Consider the following 20,857-nt stretch of genomic DNA (forward strand, 5'->3'; position numbering starts at 1 on the left):
TGAGATTTAAATCTGCCACCTTGCTACTTGTTATTTGTTTTTCATTTTTCCTGTCTTTTCTCCCCCACTGGTCAGCTCTTTCTTCTTTTTTGCCTTTTTGTTTGACTACTTAATAATTTTAATGGCCCTATTTTATCTCCTTTGTTGTCTTGATAATGTAATTCTATACTGTACTATTACAAAAGTTGCATTATTGTTTTTACACACCTCTAAAACTTAACATAGTCTGCCTTCAGGCAATAGTTATGTCATTTCACATTTGGTATAAGAATGTTGCAATAGTATTTTTCCCTTTTGGCATTTGTGATATTGTTGTCATACATTTCATTGATATATAAATGCTGTAAATTCCTTGCTACATTCTTTTTTTTTTTAAATCACTTTCTTTTAAAATATTTAGATAATGGTGGGAAAAATGTTATATAGGCTCACAAAATTACCATTTCTTGTATGTTTACATTCTTTTATGTAATTATACATATTCATCTGATAAAATTTTCCAGTGCTTGGAGGGCTTCATTTAACATTTGTTACAGTGCAAGTCTGTTGCAAATGAATTATTTCAGTTTTTATGTGTCTGAATGAAAAAGATATTTATTTTATCTCATTTTTGAGAGATAGTTTGGGCATAGAATCCTAGGTTGACAGTACTAAAATGCTTGAAAGTATTTATTGAAATAATTTAGAGATATTGCATTGTCAGTGATATGAAATCTGTCATGCTTTGTTCTTCTCTGTGTAACGTGTCTTTTTCTCCTGGTGCTTTAAAAAAAAATTTTTTTTTTAATGTTTATTTATTTTTGAGAGAGAGAGAGACAGAGTGTGAGCGGGGAAGGGATACAGAGAAAGGGAGAGACAGAATCCGAAGCAAGATCCAGACTCTGAGCTGTCAACACAGAGCCTGACGGGGGGGCTCAAACCCGTGAACCGTGAGATCATGACCTGAGCTGAGGTCAGATGTTTAACCGACTGAATCACCCAGGTGCCCCTCTCCTAGTGTTTTTAAGACTTTCTCTACATCACTGTTACTGAGCAGTTAGATCATGATTCATTCTTTTGTAGTTTTCTTCATGTTTCTTGTGCTTAGTTTTTGTTAAGCTTTACATCTTTATTATTGTCAAATTTGGAGATTTTTAAGCCATTATTTCTTCAGATATGTTTTTTGTCCTCTTTTCCCCTTCTTTGAAGACTCTCATTGCACCTATATTATGCCAGTTAATATTGTCCCACAGGTCAGTGATGCTGTGTTCATTTTTGTTTTTAAGTCTTTTAAAACATTTTTTTTCTCAGTTTCATTTGGGATTATTTTTTAATGTTATTTTTCTAACCGAAGAATACAATGTTGACATACAACGTTATATTAGTTTCATGTATACAACACAGTAATTTGACGATTCTGTACATTACACGTTGTTCACCATGGTAAGTGCAGTTGCCATCTGTCACCGTACAATGTTATTACAGTGATTTGATTATATTCCTTGTGTTTTATGTTTCATCTCCATGACTATTTTATAACTGATAGATTGTACCTCTTGATCCCCCTCATGTATTTCATTCATCCCCCCTCCCCACTCATTTCCCTCTGGCGTCTACCAGTTTGTACTCTGTATTTATGAATCTTTAAAAAAATTTTTTTTTTTTTTAAACTTTTTTTTTTTTCAACGTTTATTTATTTTTGGGACAGAGAGAGACAGAGCATGAACGGGAGAGGGGCAGGGAAAGAGGGAGACACAGAATCAGAAACAGGCTCCAGGCTCCGGGCCATCAGCCCAGAGCCCGACGCGGGGCTCGAACTCACGGACCGCGAGATCGTGACCTGGCTGAAGTCGGACGCTTAACCGACTGCGCCTCCCAGGCGCCCCCAAAAAATTTTTGTTTAATGTTTATTTATTTTGAGAGGGGGGCGCATACAGCACCAGTAGGGGAGGGGCAGAGAGAGAGGAGAGAAAGAATCCCAGGCAGGCTCAACGCTGTCGGCACAGAGCCCGATGTGGGGTTCAAATTCCTGAAACTGAGATTGTGACCTGAGCTGAGATCAAGAATTAGAGGCTTAACTGACTGAGGCACCAAGGCGCCCTTGTACTTATGAATGTTTTTAAAAATATGGAATACTTCAGAAATTTGTGTCATCCTTGTGCAGGGGTTATGCTAATCTTCTCTCTGTTGTTCCAATTTTAGTGCATGTGCTGCCAGAGTGAGCAGTGAGATTGTTTATATTGCTGCATTTTCAAGTTCAGTGATATTTTCTTCTGCAATGTGTAATCTGCTATTAATCTTATCAAGTGTATATTTACTCTCAGATGTCGTAGTTTTATCTGATCTCATTAATCTCATTGTAGTTTAAAAAAATTTTTTTAAATGTTTATTTTTGAGAGAGAGAGAGAGAACACGAGTGGGGGAGGGACACAGAGAGGGAGACTCAGAATCTGAAACAGGCTCCGAGCTCTGAGCTGTCAGTACAGAGCCCAACGTGGCCTCGAACTCATGAACTGCGAGATCAGAACCTGAGCTGAAGTCGGATATGTTCAACTGACTGAGCCACCCAGGCACCCTAACTCATTGTAGTTTTAATCATAAATTCAGTATGATCTTTTTTATATCTTCAAGGTGTTACTTAGCATGTTCAATCTTATAGTTTTTTGAACACATGGAATGCAATTATAATATTCATTTTAATGTTCTTGTCTGCTCATTCCATCCTCTGTGTTAGCCCTGAGTCTTTTGATTTATCGATTTTTCTTCTCATTGTGTATAGTTATTTTTGCCCTTATTTAATGCCCGCTAATTTTTTTTTTTTCAACGTTTATTTATTTTTGGGACAGAGAGAGACAGAGCATGAATGGGGGAAGGGCAGAGAGAGAGGGAGACACAGAATCGGAAACAGGCTCCAGGCTCCGAGCCATCAGCCCAGAGCCTGACGCGGGGCTTGAACTCCGGGACCGCGAGATCGTGACCTGGCTGAAGTCGGACGCTTAACCGACTGCGCCACCCAGGTGCCCCAATGCCCGCTAATTTTTGATTGGATGCCAGACATGCGATGTTTCACCTTGTTGGGTGCTTGAAAATTTTATGTTTCTTATAGTCGAATTTTGTTATGGAATGTGGTTATAAATTATTTGGATACAGTTTGATTCTTTCACATTTTGTTTTTGGTATTAGTCAGTACCAGAGTAGCATTTAGCCTAGGGATAATTATTTTCTACTTCTGAGGCAAGACCATTCTAAATCTTCTACCCAATGCCCCCAGGAATTATGAGGGTTTGTAGTCTGGCTCTTGATAACCAGTATTATTCTCAGTCCTTTCTGAGTGTCTATTCTTTTCTCTCTAATCTCTCTGTTGGCTTCCCTCTCCTCCCCCACCATCATCTGGTAGTCTCATTCCATGCATACTCTGCTTAATACTGAATGGAATCTTCATGCAATTCTCTGGAGTTTTCTCGTGCTTATCTCTTCTCTTTTGATACTCTGCCCTGTGAAATGTTGTGTCTGTTTTCCTGGTCTATCAGACATGTCTCCTCATCTCAGGGAATGTACTGGGCTCACCCCCAGGTTCCCTTGCCTGTGCTTCAGCCTGAAAAGTCTCTCAAGGAAATCAATTGGGACAATCACAGACAGAATCTTGTTTCTCATGTCGTCTTCATAGCCCAGTGTCCAATGTCTTTAAAACCTTTGTTTCAAATATTTTCTTCAGGCTCCTATCTTTTTAGTTAATACTGTAAATTCAGGGTTTTTTAAAATTCATTTGGGGCAGAATTGGAAGTCACAGATTCACTGAAAAAAGCAGGCATCAAGTTGTTTTATAGATTTTGATTTTATACAGATTGTCTGTTAGTAGAGCAGAAGTTATGTGTTGTAGCTAGTAAAATAATTTATAAGTCTAACCAGAAATTGTTCACTAAGGAAGAGATCTATATGACAAATAGCATAAAAGAGTTAGATAGTTTGTTGTGGTTCTTATTGATTATTTCATCTTGTGAGTATCTGCATCTATATTTATATTACATCTCTACTTTAGTCATGATTTTTGAAATGAGAATTTTGATGTGAACAAAATACTTTTGTACATTGAAACCTATATAACTTCCAGAAGCACAGATTTGTTATTTCTTTGTACAGAAAAAGCTGCAAAATTAGCAAGCCTGTTAGATACGGTTTTCCTATAATTAGTGATAACACCTGACTTAATTCAAAACTTCACTCTAACATAGTAACATTGTGAAAGCACAAAGAACTGAGTTGATTTTTGCAATATGTAACAAATATTTTTGGGTTGAAAATTAGAACATATCATGGGCATGGTAATTAACACTATAAATTGTAGCGAGTCCTTATGCTCAAGACATAGACATTTTAGGGACACCTGGGTGGGTCAGTCAGTTAAGCATCCCACTTGTGATTTAAGCACAGGTCTTGATTTCACTATTTCACTGTTTCTAGGATTGAGCCCTGTGTGTTGGGCTCTATGCTGATAGCACTTGGGATTCTCTCTCCCTCTCTGCCCCTTCCCCGTTTGCACTCTCTCCCCTTCTCTCTCTCTCAAAAATAAATAAACATTAAAAAAAAAAAAGACAGACATTTTAGCACCTTTGCCTGTGAATTTACTGTTAAACCTCACAGTCCTAATTTATCCATGTTGTGGTCAGGAAAGCCACTATTGGAGAAATGGACTTGGTCATTGTCATCTTAGGGCAGGTACATCCTTGCCTTAAGTTTACACTGAAGATTGAAGACTTGGGCTTTTAGTTTTATATTAAATCCCATCTCAGTAGGTTTAATTATTTTCTGAAAGAGTATTCAAAATTTGTTATTCAAAAACATATGAAATGTATCCAAGAAGTTCATCTTTTTTTTTTTTTAACATTTATTTATTATTCAGAGACAGAGACAGACGGTTAGCAGGGGAGGGGCAGAGAGAGAGGGAGACACAGAATCTGGAGCAGGCTCCAGGCTCTGAGCTGTCAGCACAGAGCCCGACGCAGGGCTTGAACTCACAAACCGAGAGATCGTGACCTGAGTCAAAGTCGGACGCTTAACTGACTGAGCCACCCAGGTGCCCCAAGCAGTTCATCATTTGTAACACATGTATATTACAGTGAAGGATGCCAGTAGTTGGAGAAATTGTGGGCATGGGGAAAGGAGGTATATGGGAAACTTTGTACTTTCCTCTCAGTGTTGCTGTGAACTTAAAAATTACCTAGTAAATAAAGTTTATTAATTAAAAAAGACATAATTTATATATTCCTAATAAAACTTTCATTGGGAAAATCATTTTACAACAAAGAGTTTTGCCCCCTTTCTCATGCTTCCAGTAATCAGAAATTAAAGCAATAACCTACAATACATATGCAAAATTTAGAAGTTGAAGTATAGAGTCCCCCAAATGTTCCCTGATGTCCATGCTTATAAAAATGAACCACATTATTCAATTAGACTGGTTCAATTTACAGTATTGGGGAGAAAGGAACATGTGAATTGAAGTTGTTGAACTACAGTGAAATTTGATGCTGAAACTGAATTTAAACATTTTATAAATTTTTAAGAGATGTTACCTAAATATTAAGACCATTGTGCAAATAATATATTCAAGTTTTGAAGTGTATGTGTAAACAGACATAGTTTTTTGTTATGAAACTGAGTGAAGTTAAATATTGTGCCATTTAAAGGATTTAAGAATAAGTTGTGTGCTGTGTATCACATTGTGAAATACAAAACTAGCTGTCACCATGTTAGCCCACAAAAATTACAGATTTTGTTTTTCAGATACATAGGCAACAATACCCAATAACCAAAAATAATTGATTAACAATTTTTAAACTTTCTAACATTTAGTTTTTGTTTTTAAATGTTATATGTTTATTTTTGATAGCGGGAGAGAGAGAGAGAGAGAGAGAGAGAGAGAGAGAGAGAGAGAGAATGAAAGAGAGAGGGAGGGAGGGAGAGAATCCCAAGCAGGCTCTGCACTGTCAGCTCAGAGCCTGACGTGGAGCTTGAACTCCCGAACCTTGAGATCATGACAGGAATCAAAGTTGGATGCTCAACTGACTGAGCCACCCAGGGACCTACCCCCAAACATTTAGTTTTTAAAATTTAGATTTGACAATATAATCTAATGTTGTATATATATCGTATATTATTTCATGTGCTAAAGCCGTATTTTCAGCAGTGTGATAGAGTCAGTTTATGCTGTCTCTTGAGGATCAATTTTTAAATATTCAGGATTTTAAAAAATTGTAGTAAGAATACTTAAAATGAGATCTACCCTCTTAACATATTTTTCAAGTGTACAATATAGTATTATTGATTATGAGCATAATGCTGTACAGCAGATCTCTGGAACTTACTCATCTTGCATAACTGAAACCTTATACCTGTTGACCAGGATAGCTCTCCATTTCCACCTTCTTTCAGTCCCTGGAAACCAGCATTTTACTCTCTTTCTATGAGTTTGACTTTTTAGATACCTCATGTAAGTTGCCTCATGCAGTAATTGTCCTCTACTGACTTATGTCACTTAGCATGATGTCTTGACCTAGTTGTTAACCATTAGTAACTTGAAGGAGGCAATGGTAGGAATATTTATAGCACATAAAATGGAAAACACCAGAAATCAGGTTTTTGTTTTGTTTTGTTTTGTTTCCAGAGAGCTAGTTTACCAATACATTTGTAAATACTTGACTGAAAGTACTTCTGATGGTTGTTTTTGATTTTTTTTTACACCTCACCAGAGTCTTTCATTTATATTACTCTGTCAGGTTCCTGTAGGCATTTGGGGTTCTGATCTTCGACTAGAGTAAAACACAGATATTTCACCAGGCAGGTCAGAGAGAGCTGGGAGCAGTGCTCCCAGCTGATTGATGACCATGGACATTTGCTTCAGTTTGGTCTTTTCCCACTTGGAAATCCACCAGGGCATTTGTGCCACAGAGTCAGGGCAGGCTCCAAATCTATATCTGCCATTTCAGGAGAGTAAGATAGTCCAGGAGAGTATGAATTTTAAGGCATTGACAAACCAGCAGCCATCGAAGAAAGACCCTGACATATAGAGACTCTGGAAGCAGGCAGATTCAGCTTCCTAAGGGGAAAAGGATAGTGAAGGCTGAGTTTGCTGAGGAACAGTGTTCATTCATTCTCTGCTGGACACAACTTCAGTGCTTATTTTTGGACACACATGCATCTATCTTTGGGCACACTTGCACCTTTAGGACCTGATCAATTTTATCAATTTTGTAACAGAACATCTGTTATTCTTCCCAGATGGAGGTTGAAGATACATGGCTCGCCACACTCAGAAGAAAAAAAAAATCTCTCATAAAAACTCAAAAGAAATGCATCAACTTCCATGGCTGGTGCTGAGATAGATCTGTAAAGAGAAGAAACTCCCAGACAGTGATTGTAGGGGAAGGTTTAGGACAGGAGGACACCTGGATCATAGGTTTCTGGACTCCATGGGCAGAGGAGGTCACAGTAGCAGCAGTCTGTTCCAGAGGTGTTGTTCTAGGGTAATTAATTATTCTGGTGGAGAGTTTGTATTCCCTTAGAATAGAAAGAAACCATGTGGTGGATCACCAAAGCATGGTTTACTATGAAGCCAGAGAAGTGTAAGCTTACATTGGCGATGCTGTAGGAGTGATTCAGATGTTCATATGCTTTTGTGGAGTTTGAAATAGTTGGCTATTTTAAGTGCATTTGACTGAGATCACTGCCCCTTTCTAGTAAAACTTCTCTTCCACCATGCTTCCTGTTCTCGCAGGTGGTGACCATAGACATTTATGGGGCCCTTCTAAGGGGGCATTGTGTTGGAGATATTTGAACTGCAATTCGAAAAGGCATTTAGAATATTTCCATATAACAGAAAACAATTTCACTTGGTTATTAATAATCCCCAGGGTTATTTATTAAGCCAAAATGTATTTTGAATTATTTGTCCAACGGTCTTTAATAAAGTTAACACTCAGTAATATTTTTTATCAGGAAAACTCAGAAATAAAATAATATGTTTGAAAATATTATCTAAGTAGCAAAATAACTCCCAGGTAAATACCTGGATGTCTTGAGTGAGTGTTTAGACACAGGGCTTCCTGATCTTGTGAGAGGGCTGAGCGTTGATAGGGGGGCCAAATTTCTCTGTGTAAAATACTTGAGATTATGGAGGTAAGAGATGCATATTTCGAGTCTGGTTTGGTTTTGTTAATTGAGGAAGACAGGAGAAAAGACAATGTGTTGTAATTGAATATATGAGGAGAACTTTTATAAAGGCTGGCAATTTGGAAGCTGTAAAGGAAAAGATAGATATATGTGACTGCACACATTGCATGTGTATTTTTTTGCATGCCAAAGATATCATAAACAATGTGAAAACTTAAGGAATATATTGGGAAATACCCTATCATAATATGAGAGGTGAATGGACAATATCAATAAAGTGCAAAATATAAAAGGGTGGAAACTAAAAGATAAATAATCCCATGAAAGAAATGAACAATGAATATTTTTAAAAAATCCAGTTTATGGTGAAGACCATGGCTGGTAAACTTCCACTCAGTCTCACTGTGTTTGGAAAAATGAAAATGTAAGTAACAGTGAGCATTCATTTCACCTCCATGAGATTGGCAGGTAGTTAAATTAGTGATAATTCCTTTTGCTGGCATGGATGATGGAGAAAAGTGTATACTCGTGTAATTTTAGTAGAAATATGAGTTATTACATCCTTTTAAGTGAGCAATTTAGTGAGATCTAGAAAATTTAAATATACACATAAACTTTGACCCAGCATTAAAGCTCTTGTGACTCTATTCTAAATAAATTAGAATATTAGGGACTTGTGCATATGTGTGCAACTGCTATGCAGTTGGCAATGACAACAAATTGAAAATGAAATTAATGTCACCTAAGGAGGAGAATGATTGAATAAACTGTGATACATTTATTGCACAGAATGTTATGCATTTGTTATAAGGAGTGGGTTAGAGCTTTACCCAGTGACCAGCATAAATTTCCATGATGTATTGTTATCTAAGGAACGGAAATTGCAGAAATGTATATAAAACATGATCACATTAAAAATAAAGTGTCAAAGAGCCCTTTGATTTTATTTTCTATGCATAGAATAATATGGAAATAAACACATAGGGTTATTTGTGTTGGTTATTTGATATGTGTTGTTCAGGCAAAGGAAAGAAGGGAGAGGCCAAAATAAGACTATAAGAAACAGGAAATTCCCAGATTAAATAAAGGACATGATATAGGATTCAATTCATACAAAAGTTATACCTATATATGTGTAAAAATGTGTGTACATGTGAGAAAGGGGAGATGTTTTAAAATATGGTCACTATGGAGTGCCTGGGTGGCTCAGTCATTTGGGTGTCTGACTCTTGATCTCAGCTCAGGTCATGATCCCACAATTTGTGGGACTGAGCCCCACATAGTGCTCAATGCCCTGTGTTCTCTCGCTCTCCCTCTTTCTCTGCCTCTCTCCTACTTGCTCTCTCCCAAAACAAATAAATAAAAATAAATAAAAAATAAAACATGGTCATTATTATGGCTTAAATTTAACTTCCCAAAATTCACAGGGGAAGCCTTAACTCCCGTGTGACTGTGTTTGGTAATAGAGTCTTTAAGGAGGTGAGTAAGGTTAAATGAGCTCACAAGTGTCGGGCCCTGATCCAAGAAGAGAAGATGATATCAGGGGTTTGTGTGCACAGAGAAAGGGCCATGTGAAGCCCCAACAAGGGGGTAGCCATCTGCAAGCCTCAGAGGCCTTGGAAGAAACCTAACCTACCAATATCTTGATCTCGGAATTCAGCTTCCAGAACCCTGAGAAATGAATTTCTGCTCTTCAAGTCACCTGGTTTGTACTGTGTTGTTATGGCAGGCCCTCGCAAACTCCTAGTACTGCCATCAAATTGTTTAATGTGAATTACCTCATCATTTCAGGTGACTTTGTCCTTTTTTCCTCTGATGTGTCTATCCTATGTGATTTTCTTTTCCACAGTGAGAAAAAATTACTTCTAGAGCTATTATTTTTTTTTTTATTTTTTAATGTTTATTTATTTTTGACAGAGACAGAGTGTGAGTTGGGGAGGGGCAGAGAGAGGGAGACCCAGAATTCCAAGCAGGTTCCAGGCTCTGAGCTGTCAGCACAGAGCTCAAAGCAGGGCTGGAATTCACGACTGTGAGATCATGACCTGAGCTGAAGTCGGACGCTTAACCATTTGAGCCACCCAGGCAATCCTAGAGCTATTATTTTTAAAATGAGATTTTTGAAATAAATAATTTTAAAAAATGAGATAAGAAGGAATAGAAGGTAGTAGGCACTGGAATCAAAAAGGTCCATGCCACCTGACCAAATTCAGCAAAATGGAAAACTAAAGTTATGTCTCATATAGTGTTGGAAAGGGGCAGAAGCACCCCACGGGAGCCTAGGAAGAAAGTGTATAGACAGTGAGGAGATAATAGCTGCTCAGAGGAAAACAGAGATGCAGAATCAGATAGCCCTGGAGGAAATTAAAAGAACTTTTAGCTTTTGTGAACTGGTGGTACCTTATTACTGTTTTCAGACTTCCATGAAATTTCACATATCTTTCTAAGATATTTCTTTTTCTGATAACTTGAGTTGAATATCTGCCTTGGGACCCAATGTCTACTAGAAAAATATACAAGATTTGCTCTGTTTGGTTACAGAGAAATCTGATTGCCATTGCTTACAAAGTTTTATCCCCATTGTTGCCTGACACCCCATCAAAGACCAAGGGCTCCAGGATCTGTGAAATTCTCCCATTTACAGAATGTACTTCCTCTCCACCATTGCTGTGAAGCTATCATTATAACCTATTTGGTCTTGAGCTTATGGTAAGATGAAAGGGGAGAGACAACCACCCAATTGAAAGATAAACTGAAGGCAATCATTATTTGAAAAAAAAAATGTGGTTGAAGAAAAGATTTCACAACTGAGGTATTTTGCCACATTTGCAGAATAAAAGCTACAGTCAGCACTGTCACTGTTGCCTTGATGAACTACAGTGAGATCAGCATTTGACTTGGGGTTTTGTTGAATTCATCAAGGGCTTGATGTCATTGTTACCTAGTTTGTTTCTTAAGGAAGCTCCTGTTTTCTGCTTCATTACCTCTGATTTATGTTGCAGGGTCTCCTGGACTAAAGCACCTTTGCTAAGATTCTCTCCCTGCCCAAGAGCCTAAAATGGCTCACAGTCTTTGGTGCTCTTTGATGGGTTTGCCAGTTTGATGGGTTTGTCCTTTTGTGCTTAGTTTATCCATTAGTTCTTCAGCAACTGCTGATGAAATTGGGCCACACTTTGCTACTCTCTTCACATAGCTTTAGCATTTTACCTTTACACATTTCATGTGCTGTTTACTCTATAGGAGTCTCTTCCCTTACATGTTTCACTTGTGTGAATTCTTCCTTGCTTTGTGGTCAACTTCATGTCTTTCCCTTACTCTGAAGTATTTTCTGATCCATCTCGTGATTAAGCCCACACCTACTTTTGACTTTCTCACATACTCAGAATTTATTTCACACAGTTTAGTTGGACATTTGGTTGTAAAAATAAGAGAGCCTGTTCAGAATGCTGTTGTGGGGAAACAAACCAAAAAAACTCCATGCAGGGATGAAAACCTATAGATGGGCTACTCATTGCTCTCAAAACCACAGCTTGTGATATACTCAAGTAGTCCAATGAATGCTACTGAAGTTCCCTGATTTTTTTGCCAGAGGGAAGGGAAGTGATGGTATTCTGACTACAAACAGCTATAAACACTAGATCCTTAAAATGGTTCTGTTATCATACACACTCTTGAAGAAGACTGTGTCCTCAGGGTCAAATTGTGTTGACTGCACGTTGAGTAGGAGTTCCAAAGTACTTAAAAATTTCTCTGTTCTTTGAAAGCCTTAGGTGTGATTAGCTCCCTTCCTGAAACCAAACTCTTCAATATAAAATCTAAAAAACAGGGAAGGATTTCCAGCCTCATAAAACTTAAATAACTTACCATTTTTGATAAAATTTGGCCGAATATAGAAGCATAGCTCTAGTTGAGAAAGGAGGGTGAAATCTGATTGTAAGGCTTCTTATTTTTTTCATTTACATGTATATTTCTCTAAGTACACCTTACTGTATCCTAAAGGGAAGAGACGGAAATAAACTGAAAATAACAATGTGTTAGACAATTTGGAGATGCAAGCAAAGACAAATGAACAAAAAGTAAATAATCCTATGTGTCTGAACCTGTTAACTGCGGGACTTGCCTGTGACTTATGGGATCACACACTGACCTGACTTTTTGCCAAGGAGAGGGGAGAACAGATTGGGGCATACATCTTTGTAAGCCATATGGGACTGTACACCCCAAAGCAGATGCTTGTTTTCCCATAACCTAGTATCAAAATGGGGCCCAACATGTGGGAGACCCTCAATAAATGCCAATTTATTGAATGCCAGTAAACTGAATTCTTATTGTAGGCCTAACATGAGATATGTGCAAGCATATACATGATTGATACTAAACTGCTGTGATTTGATAAGGCTGCATAGATTGTTTATGGCTTTTGTTCCTTCATTTTCTCATTGGTTCATTCTGATTGGGCAGCCAATAGGTTGTACTCCATTAATTTTTTTTTTTTTTTACTATTACCCCCATGCACAAACACTACTCACATACCATACCTCCACTTTTCAGATAACTTACCGTAATACACAGTCTTCTATCTTAAGAACAATACTGCCAGCCCACACCATATACTACACACAGAGCATCTCTATATGATACCCCCCAGCCAAACATGAGCACCCAGTGAAACCCTAATATAAAACTCCGTTTAACATATTCACCATTTACAAAGATTACAGACTATAGAGTCCATCCAGTAAACAAGATCATTCGGCTTCAGTAGTTATTGAGTATTTACTATAAATCACATATGCATAACCTACATATATTATTTAGAAAAAAACCCGAAAAACATTTTTGTCCTCTGTGCTTGCTGGTGTGTGTGCTTGTGTGTGTGTGTGTGTGTGTGTGTGTGTGTGGTGTGGTTGGGGAAGCAACTGGGAGACAGATGCAGATTTGAGGAATTACTGACTGCCTCTTTAGAAAACATGCAACTTGAGTCCATTGCTACTAATGTCCAAGGATCAACACTGCAAATATGGATTCTTGTTGTATTAGGAAATAGTAATGAAGCCATTTCTGAAATATGTCTGAATGAAAGGAGCACTATCTTTCGTGGTTCTGATATAGAATGTGACTTATGGCTATGATAATAAATTCTGTAGAATTAGTCAAAGGAATCCAATGTTCTTCATGAACTTGAAATCATGTTTTTCTGGATTGTCTTTGCTCAAGAGTCTAAAATGGCTCCTTCTCCTTGTTTCTGTTTAATGGCTAGTGACCTCTAATGGTACCCTTTAATACATTAATATAGAAGTAGATATATATGCACTTGCCAAAGCCCTCTTTGAAGTACAAAATTTGGCTTTGTTTTGAAGAACAGTTACTGAAATTATTGCAGAGATCTATGAGTTTTTTCAAGGCCACATAGAAACTTTTTTGACTATAGTAAACCACATCTACCCCAGGGTGGATATGGCACTCAATGTATTTTACTCTCATTCTTCTAGAGATACAAACTGTTTTAGAGACAACATCAGAAACTAATACTCAGATAACACTACTGTAAGTACTTTAGATTTATTAACTAGTTTTTTAAATGTTTTTATTTATTTTGAGAAAAAGAGAGACAGAGTGCAAGCAGGGGAGGGCAGAGAGAGGGAGACACTGAATCTGAAGCAGGCTCCAGGCTCGGACAGTCAGCACAGAGACTGATGCAGGGCTCGAACTCGTGAATCTCAAGATCACGATCTGAGCTGAAGTTGGACGCTTAACTGACTGAGCCCCCCAGGTGCCCCCGATATATTAACTAATTTAATCCCACAAATAATCCAAATCACTTGTCCCCAGTTGATTCAGGAAGTAAGTACTATTTTACAGGGGACAAGATTAAAGCTCACAGAAGTTAAACAAATTGATCAGAGACACAAGTACTAAGCCCTGAGTCATGACATAAACCAGTTCTGGTTGTAGAGTCTGTGATCTTAACCCAATAATGTATGTCCTGAGTCAGTATAATTATGAAAGTGTGCTGGAATATTGGGAATCAGATGCTTTCTCATTTTATGGGCTTCGTGTGTCGCTGGGATGCAGACCTAGAAATGCTAGGAGCCACTTTGCCATTTCTTTGAGAGGCTGTTGCGACTAGTAACAGAGACATAGACACAGGAGATAGATTCCACCACGTTATTTGAAGCTGATATCCCCTTGGAATTTTCAGTTGCATGAGTCATTAAGCCTTTTTTTTTTTTTAACCTTAAATTATTTAAGCCAGTTTAAATTGGATTCCTGTCTGTCACATATAGTTGGGAGTCCTAATCAATAGATGCGTGCTTAAATTTGGTCCTAATAATGGGGTATTGAGATTTGAGGGGGTATTGAGGGGCAGGAATGAAAAATAAAAAAATGTGAAAAAGAAAAATTAAAAGAAAAAATGTGTAGTAAACCTGTTCAAGGCCACATTATGAAAGTAGCTGTACCCACTCCAGACACAAGAGAGTCTGGGCTATAATTGTCCAGTGGGGTTCATTTAGTTTGGGTTTCAAACTGTAATGATATGTGAAGTGGTTCTTTATTTTTTAAGTTAGAAAAATAAGAAATTCTAATAAACAAGTCTATTACTGTGCTAATAAGTAACAGGAGGAACTTTAGTCCTGAAAAGAGGGAACAGTTCTATGTCTTGAGTGTTGAATGTCCCAAAAATTATTCTAAATGCTTTCATGTATTTTATTATTTAAGTGTCCCAACACAGTGGAGAGGAAGATATTTTCCATGTGTGGAGAGAGAGGTTTGGGATGTTAATGGATCCATAGTGAAGGTGAAGGTGTTCTACTTGTAGCTAACACTTGGTCAGAAAACCAAATGACTTATTCCTGATTACCTCAGTCCTTTCTGCCTCTACATGAAAGTCTGATACAGCTTGATACCCAGTCCCTGCAGCAGCCAGGAGTGGGCATATGACACTTGATGCCAATGAAACTTCAGCAGAACTCTCTTTGGGAGTTCTGAAAATTACTGAGAGGAACATATGCATCTGATGCCTTCCCGTTCCCTCTTATATTTTGGGCTCAATTCCTGGGACTTAGCAGCTACTTTACAACTATGATGGGAGAAGCAAATTCTTGAAAGGATGGTAGGATATAAAGATAGAATGTCTCTCTCTAGAGACCTCTCTAGAGACCTTCTCTCTATCTTTATATCCTACCATCCCTAGAAGGTCTCTCTATCTTTATATCTTACCATCAAAGATTGCCTACCTCCATATTTTTTTGTAGGCTAGATGATTAAATCTTTTTATTGATTATCCCATTATCACTTGCAGCCCACCATTAATTTATGGGTATTTTCTTATTTCCCACCAAATGTACTTCTAATATATAGACCCTAGGTAGACCCATGGCTAAAGCCCATGCTGTTTTTCTTATAATACAGTATTTTTTCACCAATGCTTTCTTGCTTCTTCTTCAATGCATATGGATACAGTTCACCAGTATCTTACTTGAAGATGATTATATATAAAATAAATCTGAGTTTAGTATATATGTGCTTTATATCTATATATACAATATATAATATTATATTTTTGAGCACGTAAAACCTATGGTAGCTAAGTTTGAATTACCTTATCATTTCTTCAAACTGTTGCACTTAATTTCTCCCTTTGAGTCTCTTCTTCCTCTTTCCCAGTCTTTTCTTCCCACTTGTAACATACAGGAGTGTGCAGTCAGGCCCAAGGACTACTGGCTTCAGTGTTTTAAGATTGATGCTACTTTTCTGTTGGTTCAGTTGAAAAAGAGTGTGATAATAAGATTGTTTTGTGCCAGTATGGAGTTTCTGTATAAAAAAAACCTTTTAACAAGATCCAAAAGTATCTATGAAATGAAAGACTAACGACAGGACCCAAAGCCTGTGACCTCCTAGCTCTTGTTACACTTATTTCACACTTTTAAAGAAGCAGTTCATTTATTCTTCAAACACCTTAAGGCTTTCAGCAGTAAATAAAGAAAGCACAACAGATTTTTACTCAAAGATTGCAAATCCCTCATGTATTTCTTTACATGTTCCTTCTTTATTTCAATTTTTAAAAGCTCGACAGAGCTTTTTGAAATTAGAATCATCTCTTTTTGAAAGTATCAATCATGCAATAGTTAGAAGCAGCTTGTCATGCTTTAATAAATGAATTAACTGATTCATGCATTCAGTCATTATTTTGGGGCTCCCAACCTGATGGTTGAACCGCACACATTTGTAAGAACTGATAGTCTGCATGTCTCAGGCAAGCGGAAGACCATGCCAAGTAGTCAGGACACAACATGGGACAAATGAGAAGGCAGTAGAAAGGATCAACAAGCAGTGAGTACTCCAAAACCAACTTACAGGGATCTGGATTTGGTAAGTAAGGGATGTAAATGTAAAATTTTACCTTCTCGCTACTGGGAAATACAGACATCTGGGAGAGCGAACTCTGGTGAGAATTCTCACCCTTACCAGGTTTTTCAAGTTTTTTTCTAGGATCCTGTCTGCAGCCTCTGGAGTGAGTGGGGTTTAAAGTAGACAGTGTAACCCTTGTATCTACCAAAATTTGGCCAGACTTTTCATTAAATGTTTTTAAGGTATTGTGACTTTTTAAAAAATGGTTATTTATTTTGAGAGAGAGAGAGATTGATTGACTGGGGCAGAGGCAGAGAGAGAGGGAGAAACAGAATCTGAAGCAGGCTCTAGGCTCTGAGCTGTCAGCCCTGATGTGGGGCTTGAACTCACAAGCTGTGAGATCATGACCTGAGCTGAAGTCAGATGCTCAACTGACTAGCCACCCAGGTGCCCCTGTGACTTTTTTTTTTTTTTTTAAAGTAAGCTCTATACCCAACGTGGGTCTTGAACTCAGCCATCCCAAGATCAAGAGTCACATGCTGTATGAACGGAGCCAACCAGGTGCCTTGACATTTTATTAACTTTTGATTTTAGTTTCCCCCCGGCTCTTTAAGGGAATAACTGGTATCAGTTTACTGGAGAATACACTGGAGTCCCATCAACCCTGGGAGGGGCCTGTATGGGGACCCTTCTTTGATGGTAGCTATGGGAACATCCAAGTTGGTGTCAGAAGATATGCACAAAACCTTTGAGGACAATCTTTTTTCTAGTGTCCCAGTTGATTACAAATGAGACACTGATTTCTGGGCCAGTGTTTTGATTATGGACGTGTAGGAGGTTACAGCAAGGAGATACCCAGGTGTTTGAGTTTACTGGCCTTGGAGCTATTGCAGTGATAAGACCACTAATGTGGTGGACTTTTGTTTATGATCCTGTGGTCTCTTCAGAGTGGAAAGGCCATTCTGACAGAGGATTAGTAGAGTCTGAATTCTCAGGCACAGGAGGATAGAGGGGAGTAGTAGGAGTCACGTCAGTCTACAGTCTTGTTTGAGGTACCTCTTGTGTCTTTACTTTTTCATTAACTTTTTGCAATCTTTCAGTTAAGCTGAAACAGTTATGCTGTTTTGGAATTTTGAAGCCTTTTTGTAGCTTCTGCACACCAGTTAAAATAGGTACCCCATTTTCTTTGTTTGATTTGGGAACACTTGCTTTCAGGTGCACTTTTTTTTTTTTTAACATTTTTTTAGTGTTAATTATTTTTGAGAGAGCGAGAGAGACAGAACACAGCTAGGAGAGGAGCAGAGAGAGAGGGAGGCACAGAATCTGAAGGAGGCTCTAGCCTCTGAGCTGTCAGCACAGAGCCTGATGTGGGGCTCAAACTTGATAACTGCGAGATCATGACCTGAGCCGAAGTCGGACGCTTTATCAACTGAGCCACCCAGGCGCCCCTCAGGTACACTTCTTAAATGAACAATCTTGTCGAATTGGAAAATTCCTCATAATGGCCTTTGTAGTACTAGGTTGTCTTATTAAGATTTTGCCATTTTTGTAGACATCTAGAGCTTCTGGGACCACAGTTCTTAGACACAAAGTAAGCGTTTGAGCTGGAAGGTGACGTGCCCATTTCTTTGAAACTGGAAGATCACGGTTGTTTAGCTAGCTCTTGGATCTCTTGAAGCCAAATAGATACTAAACAGGGGTGTGAATTGGGGGTTTTGTGGTGTGTTACAGTGTACCTTGTTGCACAGAAGTTTTCTTGAGGTTGGTGGGTGACCTAATGTCAATCTAACCCCTCCATGACTGACTTACCCTCGCCCTGAGGTCTTAGAGTTAGGTGATGAGCTCTCTGAGGACTTCTAAGTGCTTAACCCATGCCCACCAATTTTGTGGCTTTGGTTTCTGAGGTTCCTGTTAGCCACAGCTCAGTTATTTCTTTCACGAGGACATTACAGTGGTAGATGCCCTAATGGCTTTTAATAGTCCAACTTGTGCCTACCTAGGTTTGTAGTGCCATTGATCAAAAGTTTCCGAATTTCTTGTCTTATTTCCCAAGTTCCCTCAGCACTTTGTGCTGTGGACTTACCTGGAGACTTTGTGAGTTTACTAATGGCTGCTCCTTCTTGTGAACTGACACTGTAGCTACCCTGGAACCTTTCAGGGTCTCAGAACCTTTCCAGGAACTAGATGTTTATATATTTAATATAAATTTATATATAATGTCTTTTCATATGCTTATTTTAATAACATTTAATACATATCTGTGTTTTATATGTTATATGTATTTATTTATATATTATTTAGATATTTACACATTTATTATGCATTTGTACTATATATTTATGTAAATATGTAAATTGGAAAGATACATATTTTATATATTTAAATACTTATAATTAAACCATAGTAATATCAATATATAAATAATACATATGTAAATAAATTGATATATTTAAATATAAAGTTTACTTGGATTGGAGAGCTGCATGCAAGAGAGCAGAGCTCACATTCCCGTGTGACTTACCCATGGCTCTTGGTATCAAGTAGAGAAATCGTGAACTCACACCGTTCAGCTGGCACTCACCTGTGTGGCTTTTTGTCCCATAGACTGTTAGTAGTCAAGTTCAGATCCCATCTTTCATTGCCACAAACTGTTAAAAAAAAATGATTAAAGAAGATGATTGATGCGATACAAAACATACTTTAGTTAACACTTCAGGAAGGAGATGGCCTCTCAAAGAACTGCAGAACAGGTCAGAAGATGGGAAGATTTCATAGGGCAAAGAGTAAAGAACAAGGAGGACACAAATAGAAGGTGTCTGATTGGCTGGGGCCCTGGTCACCTTGTTTGGGTGAGAAGGCCCAGAGCTTCTTGGCTTGGTGTTTGGAGGCATTGGCTGACTGGATGTTCTGCATTTCTGGTCAAACGGCAAGTTTACAGGGACACTCAAGTTACCTGAGGTTTGGTTTGCTGCAGTGACACCCTGGTTGGCAGGGGCTCCATTTAGAAAATTATTTCAGCACTACTTATATTTGATTTTCATCAGTTTGACTATGATATGTCTAGGTAAGTATTTCTCTGTATTTTCCTTTTTACATTTACATCATTGTGTTTTTCATGAAGTTGTGAAAATTATTGCTGTCTTTTTCTTCTAGTACTTTTCTGCCCTACCCCCTCTCTCACCACCTGTGGCCCCCTAAGCTTCATGTATGATAATACCTTTTAATATTGTTCCAGAGTTCCATTAAGGCTCTGTTAATTTGTTTCATTCTGTTTTTTTCTGTGCCTTTCAAGTTGGATAATTTCAAATGACTGAACCTCAAGTTTATTGATCTTTTCTACTGCCCTGCAGAATCTTCTATCAAACTTCTCCAGTGAAATTTTCATTCTCAATTATTGTACTTTTCATTTCTAGAATTTCCATTTGGTTTATTTTCCTTATTTCCTGTTGTCTGTTGAGATTCCTTTATAAGTTTAATCTTTATGACCAATTTTTTTTCCCATTGAGCCTTTGAATACAGAACTGTTTTAGTGTCATAGAATTTCTTTTCCTGCTAATTTTGTCATCTGGGTTATCTCAGATTCCCTTCCTATTGAGCTTTTTCTTGGATCATACATTGACAATGGATCACACATTGACCTCCTAGGGTGAATCTCTGGGCAACCTGAAGTGTTTACCAAACTCCTCTGACTTGGTAAACTCCTGCTCCAAACCCTGTCCTCTGTGAGAAGTTGGCATCCATGTGACTTCTTTCAGCTTGCCACTTGAGGTTTTCCAGTCAGCCCCTAGGAATCTTCCCTGTGCATATGCAGATTTTAGAGTGCCCTGCTGCTCTTACAGCCTTTCTGCCATCTTGCTCACTTGCTAATCCAGGTCTGTGTGCTGACATCTCAAACTTGCATTCTGACCTCTGCAACATGAGAACTGGTGGGTGTCTTTAGGAGTAGAGCCCATGTTTACATAAAACTTCATCTCACTTAGGGTGCTTCACTTCCTTCAAAGGACAATTCTCTCTAGTCTCTTTGCTTTTGGTTAACTCTCCAGTACTTTCAAATTGTCTTTTCAAACAAAATGTCAACAGTATTTTCAGTTGTTATCTTTGAGAGGGTTAGTCAAATACTGAATGTGGACTCTCACAGTAACTCAGTTTTTTACAGGCACCTATTGAGGTATGAGTGACATGTAAAACCTGTATAAACCTGTACTCGATGAATTTGGAAATAAGTATACACCTGTGAAACTATCTCTAGTTTATGCCATAAACACATCCGTCAACTCGAGGTTTCCTCCTACCCTTAATATTTTTTTATTATTCTTACTACTATTACTATTATTATTATTTGTGTGTGTATATAAGAAAA

The 20,857-nt window shown here is 38.0% G+C and overlaps 1 non-coding gene across 1 annotated transcript; it reads right to left on the minus strand.

The window, feature by feature from the left end:
- Window positions 1–2,100: 2,100 nt before the first annotated feature.
- On the minus strand, window positions 2,101–2,205 carry LOC125147005 (U6 spliceosomal RNA). The gene has a single exon (XR_007144958.1). It is a non-coding gene; the product is annotated as a U6 spliceosomal RNA (small nuclear RNA).
- Between the last annotated feature and the right edge of the window lie 18,652 nt (window positions 2,206–20,857).

Source organism: Prionailurus viverrinus, chromosome A1 (assembly GCF_022837055.1).
Source record: "Prionailurus viverrinus isolate Anna chromosome A1, UM_Priviv_1.0, whole genome shotgun sequence".
Taxonomy (NCBI): Eukaryota; Metazoa; Chordata; class Mammalia; order Carnivora; family Felidae; genus Prionailurus; species Prionailurus viverrinus.